Source organism: Malaclemys terrapin, chromosome 8, assembly GCF_027887155.1.
Source record: "Malaclemys terrapin pileata isolate rMalTer1 chromosome 8, rMalTer1.hap1, whole genome shotgun sequence".
In the NCBI taxonomy this organism is placed as follows: Eukaryota; Metazoa; Chordata; order Testudines; family Emydidae; genus Malaclemys; species Malaclemys terrapin.
The window spans coordinates 76,328,337-76,335,229 of record NC_071512.1 but is presented as its reverse complement, the minus strand read 5'-3'; the positions used below and the strand labels follow the sequence as shown (position 1 = coordinate 76,335,229).

General features: G+C 50.1%; 1 non-coding gene across 1 annotated transcript; it reads left to right on the top strand.

Annotated features, from left to right (window-relative positions):
• Positions 1–6,004: 6,004 nt before the first annotated feature.
• On the top strand, positions 6,005–6,089 carry TRNAR-UCU (transfer RNA arginine (anticodon UCU)). Its single transcript is given in 2 exon segments — positions 6,005–6,041; positions 6,054–6,089. It is a non-coding gene; the product is annotated as a tRNA-Arg (tRNA).
• The last annotated feature ends 804 nt before the right edge of the window (positions 6,090–6,893 follow it).

Below are 6,893 nucleotides of genomic sequence, written 5' to 3'. Positions count from 1 at the left end.
AGGCCAACCACCATGGTCTGTGTGACTCCGTCGATGGTCAGTGGGACTCGGGCACTGGTGTAAGGTCGAACGTCACCATGGATGCACTGCAATAGGATGTTCCCCAGCTGGGGGTCTTCAGGGAACCCCAGGCTTTGGCGGACTAGGGTTTGTCCACAGCCAGAGTCAACCAGGGCCTGCGTCTGGCAGTCTCCAACAGCGACGGGCACGGTGACCTTGGCAGCCTGCGGCAGTTGGGCACGGTTCTCTCTGGCGCAAATGTGCCCAAAGCTGCAGTCCATCTCAGTGCAGTCGCGTTGGAGATGCCCATGCTTCCCACAGGAGAAACAGGGCCCAATTTCGGATCGTCCGGGTCAGGCTGAGCCTCCCCCCTGCTTCCTAGGGGGACTCCACGGGCCACGGCCGGCCCTGGTCTTGGGCCCCGTGGGGACAGGCCGAGGGGGACCCTTGGGACGTCTATACCGGGGCTCCTGACTCCATGGGAGATTCCATGATTCGGCTCGGGTGCTTGCCCGTCTCTCGGGATTGGGGCGATCGAGCCCTGGAGGGTGGCCCCGCATACCCAGCCCGACTGGGGTTTCCGCCACTAGGAAGTCCTCCATGAGGGCGACGGCGGCTGCTACAGTTGGAGGCCGGTGGCGGAGGACCCAAGCCCTCCCCCGTGACGGGAGGATGTGGATGAACTGTTCCAACAGGATTTGCTCAGTGAGCTCCTCGAGGTTCTGCCTGTCGGGTTGTAGCCATCGCCGACACAGGTCTCTCAGCTCCTTGGCCACCAACCGGGGTTGGGCGCCTAGGGTGTAGGACAGAGCCCGGAACCGCTGCCGGAAGGTTTCGGGGCTGATGTCTAGGGCGTCTAAAATGGCCGCCTTTACCCGGGTATAGTCTCTTACATCCTCTGTGGATAACCCCTGGCAGACCGTTTGCGCCGTCCCCGTCAGGTATGGTGCCAGGAGGGTGGCCCATTGGTCTGGCGCCCACCCGGCAATGTGCGTGACTCTTTCGAAGGTCACCAGAAAGGCTTCGGGGTCATCCTGTGGTCCCATATTTATCAGTCTTACAGGCAGGGTGAATCGGGGAGCCCCGTCCGGGTCTCCCGGCTGGGGCCCCGCAGGCTGGGGCAGGGCTGTTGCCAACTGCTGTAAGCATTGTTGCTGGAACTCCCAGTTTTGCACAGTCAGGTCCTGTATTAGCTGCTGCTGCTGGGCTCCCAGCTGCTGGACGAGCTGTTGGTGCTGTTGGAGCTGGGCAGCCTGCTGTCGCTCCTGGCTCTCCGTCAGGAGTGTTAAGAGCTTGGTTAAGTCCATGTCTCCTGTGGGGGACCGTTCCCCCCCAGGCCCCTTCTCACAGGGGTCAAGGGCTCGTGCCCACATTCTGGGCAAGAGGTCCCCACTTCTGGTACCACGTGTAGTAGTTTTGGACCAGGATTCGGCCCTCAGCGGGGCTGTGGGGTATCCCACCACCTTGCTCTGGTCCGGCGGCAGTCAGGGACCGCAGACCCACAGTTAGGGGCTCAGGCCCGTAAGCAGGGGCTGAGCCAAGAGGTCCGAACACAGGCCCTTAAGTAAGGTCTGAGGCAAAGTCTATAACAGCCCAGGCCTTAAGTCAGGGCAGGGCAGTAATCAAATAGTCAATCAGAGGCCCAGGCCCTTAAGCAGGGGCTGGGTCAGGGTTTGTAGCAGCCCAGGCCCTGGGTCAGGGCGGGGCAGCAAGCAAATAATCAGAAACCCAGCCTCTCTAGGCCAGGGAAAAAAGGGGGAGTCTGCCACCCAAGGAGTGGGTGGCAGGGGAGACGCAGGCCCTCCCACTCCACTGCGTCCCAGCCTGGGGCCCTAGCAGCGGTGGAAACTCGCTGCTGTCAGTGAGGATCCTGGCCGCAACACACTGACATTGGCTCTGGCAGTGCAGCAGCCAGACTGGGGTCGGCTGCCCCTGGGCTACTTCCACACTCCCCCTCGTATGGTACCTGAGCCGTCCTAGTGTCCTTGGTGCTCTCGACCAGCATCGGCTCCTCAGGGTACCGGGCGAAGGGCAGGCTTGGCTCCTCCTCGGGGTAGCTGGCATGGGGCAGGCTTGGCTCCTCCTCAGGGTAGCAGGCGAGGGGTAGGCTCGGCAGGCCTGGTAAGTCAGCAGGCCAGTTGCAGCCTGCGGCTGTCTCCCAAGCGGGAGCTCGGCCAGAGACGTCTGCTCTCTCCGCCGGCGTGGGCTCCACTGAGCTCTGCAAGCGGGCTTTTATACTTCCGGGTCGGCACCGTGACCTCTGGGGGCGGGCACCGGACCCAGTGGCTCCGCCCACGTCGGTATTAGGGGAGGTTCGGCCCTCAGCGGGGCTGTGGGGTATCCCACCGCCTCGCTACAGTGAGCTAGAGAGAGACTGCTCAGTGCCACTTCAGAGCCCTGGCACACCCCACCCTGTGTCACATCTCCAGCTATGATCCCCGATGCTTCATGGGAAGGAGATACAAAAACCTTCCAGAATATATTGGGGGGCGGGGGAGAATTCTTTCCTGACCCCTGGTGGTGGCCAGTTAAATCCCTGAAGTATGAGCTTTAGGAATACAAGAGAAGCCTGAAGTAAGCCCCCAGGCTACTGAGCCCTGCCCCACACCATTATGTGCATGCAACCCAATCATGCAATTGCACTCATAAATTTATACAGCTCTTTCTTAAAAACTAATTAAGTTGTTTATCCCCACAACTTCTATTGGGAGGCTCTTCCAGAACCTCACCCCTCTGATGGTTAGAAACTTTCTTCTAATTGCCAGCCTGAATTTGTTCATGGTCAGTTTATAGTCACTTGTTCTTGTGCCAACACTATCCTTTATCTTAAGTAGCTCATCACCCTGCCTGTTACTTACCCCCATAATGTATTTATAGAGAGCAATCATATCCCCTTCTAAACCTTTTTGCAAGTCTAAACAAGCCAAGCTCTTCTAGTCTCCTCTCATAAAATAAGCCCTCCATTCCCCTGATCATCCTAGTAGCTCTTCTCACCACCTGTTCCAGTTTAAATTAATCTTTCTTGAACATGGGTGACCAGAACTGTACACAGTATTCCAAATGGGGGTCTTACCAATGCCATGTGCAATGGCATTAAATACTTCTCTATTTTTACTGGAAATGCCATGCCTAATACATCCTAGGATCACATTTGCCTTTTTCAGTCACGTGCTTATTATATTAGTGCCTATGGGTCTTTTCTACCTCTACCTACTATGATCCTACAACTTGTTCAAAATCCAACTGTCCTTAGGGCATGATTACAGCTCTTGACCGAAAATCCTGACCTGGTTGATGTTAAAGGAAGTTTTGCATGGACTTGGTGCTGGAATTTTACTCCCTCTGTTTCTGAGGACTTGATTTAGCAACAGGCACCCACCATCATTTGGAGCAATGCCACAGGTATATTAATCACTCAAGAACTCAATTGTAATCTACACTTGTTTTCATTTAGATTTGGGATAATTCATTCATGTAATCTGTAGAAATTTCACTCTCTAATTTATCCTGCTTTTGATCTCTCCACCCACACATTTTTTTAGAGTTCAAAAATATCTTTTAATTGGAACAATCTCTCTCTCTCAGTGACTTTAGTCACAGACTCATCATTCCAACATCAAACACAAGTGCTAAGTAATTTACAAACAAAAATAAATACATAAATCCTGGAAAGCTAACAATCTAAGGTCCCAGTCCCAGAAAGACACATGCATGTGTTTAACTTTCTACAGTGTGAGTGGTCCCATTGAAGTCTTTGCAGAACTGGGGCCCAAATGCTAATACTGTAAAGAAGAAAAAGTCATGGTTAAGTGTATTATTTCATTGGGTATCTAAACTACAAATTCACCTATGAATTGTACACACAATAAATGCTGAAAAAAACGTGTCTCTCATCCCTGCTCACCTCTTTATTTTACACATTTTTTTAACATCTTGTTTTTCAGATTGTGAACTCTTTGAGGATGGGTCTGTGTCTTTTACTAGATGTCTGTAAAGCATCTTTTAGCACAATGGGGTCCTGACTTGGTTGAAGCCTCTAATTATTAATGTAATTAATAAATAAAATAATTAATATAAACTATGTGTGCAATATTGGGTGGCATAGTTTGATATTTTACTTTACATAGAAATATATTAGAATTTCTTTCTATTGGTACCTTCAGCAGGTCAAAGAAAATCTTATCTAAGAAATTCTTTCCCCTCTGTGGGATATGTTATGAGCCAGATTTTGCACTATATATTTTGCAAAGCCATTTTATGTTCCTTGTAGTCATTCTGAATTGACTCATTGTGCCATTATCATAACAGAAAACAAGACCCGCTCTGAAGTAGTTTGAAGGAACTTGTACAAAAACAGAACATATAAATCCAAAAGAAAAGAAGCCTTACAGTGTTGCACTTTTCTGGGTTTCATGCTTCACAAGCACCACCATTTGTGTATAAGGGGCCAGTGAATGGAAATTTATTAGTTCTAAGATTGCCAAGATGGCCTGGTAATTACTGCAGAAAAATTCTACAAAATCCATATTATCTGCCAAACAGATAATTACATTCTGTTTACCTAAATCCCTGCTGCAATTTCAACTGGATACAGTAGTCTTCACTTACCATCCTAAACCATTGGGTAGCATTGCTGTGCATTACATAGTCACAGCTGCCCAGTTGCACCCCAGAGGTGGTTGCACGTGACACGTCAGAAGTATGTGGAAGAAGTATGTCTAATTTATCTCACATTTGTTTTTCTCAGGTTTGATTCCAGGTGCAAAAGTGTTTCTATGCCTTCCACACCACAAAAACTGGCATCCAGCCTGGAAACTACTGAAGCCTCCGGTGCGGATTGCACAGGAATGTTTTTCTGTCATTAGTCCCCTAGATGTTTTGTCTTCCAGATTTCCACACATTATCTGATTCATCTGGTGTCCAGAATCACTGCAATAACTCGTGTAATGCTGCAATTGATCAGATTGTCACAAACAAAACCATCATTGTTCCAAATTCAGTGGGTGAAGCTGTAGTTGTCTTAGAAATGCTGATTTTGTTTTTTCACTGAAGATATACAATGCAAAAATCAGCATCCTAGAAATAATTTTCGCGTCACAAACTTCAGAGTGCACAAAGGTTTCAAGAACAACAAGGAGTCAGGTGGCACCAAAGGTTTCAAGCAGACCCAAGTATATATATTTTTTTACCATTGCTGCTATGGCTTCAGAAGTAGAGCCTTCAAGTTTATGTTCCTTCATGTTTATGACAAAGCCAAAGCAATGTCAAGGGAAAGGATTATTAATACTCCTATCAACAAACACAGTGATATAAACATGCTTAATTTTATTTATGGACATTTATTTAGTGCTCATTGGCTACAGTACCTAACAGGACCCAATCCAACAAACACATATGCATACTTTACTTATGTACATACTTGTAAGATCAGTTCCACAGTATGCTCTAAAAATAATTTCTCAATAATAAAGATAATAAATGATTAATAATGAATAATAAACACAATCATGTTTAAAATGAATAAAAACATTAACAAAATAAATGCTTAGTGATAAAAATAATAGCATTACCATGATTTGTTAATGTCTGTACAGCACTTTGAATATGTGCTGTGCTATTATTATTGATCTATTTTGTATAATAAATGTATAGTTATAAGCATAAACCTAATGATTTGAAATAAAATATAGAGATTTAATATTATATTTATTAGTATTGATTAAAATATAATTAATCAGCAATAAAATATACTTTAAAATTCTTTTAAAATAACTCTCCTTTTTAAAAGTTTTTAAACTAAATATGAGAAGCAGCAGTTTAAGAAAGGGCTGTAGGAGTGAGCGTGGTTGTTTGGGGACATGATTCTTTTCAGGACCTGACCTAATTGGGTTAAGTAAAGAAGGGAGGATCCCATCTCTTGCTACAGACCCATTGTCCCCAATACAGCAGGAAGGAACGCTCTGTATATAGGTTGTATGGCTGATGTGCAAAGAGTCCAACAGGTGGCTCCGTGGCGCAATGGATAGCGCATTGGACTTCTAGAGGATGAAGGGATTCAAAGGTTCCGGGTTCGAGTCCCGGCGGAGTCGCGTTTTTTTTATTTTTTATTATCCTTTTTTTAAATTGATTTAATAAAGTATTTTAATGTTTACTCCTGGCAGCCTTCCCCGGCGCAGCACGGACCGACCGGAGCTGGAAGCTGCCCTAGTTGGGCCCTGCCTTCAGCCCCCAGCGGCCGGACTCGGTGCCTCTGTGAGCAGGCGCTCGGGATACCGGGCTGAGGGGAGGCCGCGCTCGGGCCGCCCCGACGGGGGTGAGTGCGGCCGCGGCGGGTCGGCCCCTGGCCACGGATCTCAGGGCTCTGCTCCCCCGGCCCCGGGGCGGGCTTGGCCCGACATCTAGGTGCCTCTCCCAGGCGCGCGGGGCGTCCTTGAGCTGGGGAGCGAGTCACCCCCCCGGGCCCGCCGCCCGCGTCAGCCCCGCGGGACTCGCCGCCCCTTAGCGCCGCTCGCTCCGGGCAGCGGCTGCAACCCTCCGTCCCCCACCCACCCCCACTCGGGTACGGGGAGCCCCGGCCCGCCACAGGCCCGGCGAGGGGGCGCACGCGGGACACTCAAAGGGGGCAGGGGGGGGCGCTGACCCGCCTCTGCGCGCCTGGCACGAAGGCGGAACACAGCGCTGAAGCCGGGCGCCAGGGGGCCCGAGCCGCTGCTTTCCCCGAGCCGAGCCCCTTTGTAACACAGGAGTCCCCCGGGCGCACTGCACTGGCGAGCCCGCTGCCTGGCACCCGGCTTTGGGCCAGGACACCCAGCCACCCCTCGCGCAGCCCTAAGCACAGGCGGGACAAGGGCAGCAGCACAACGCCCGGGGGACTCAGCTCTGATCGCTCAAGC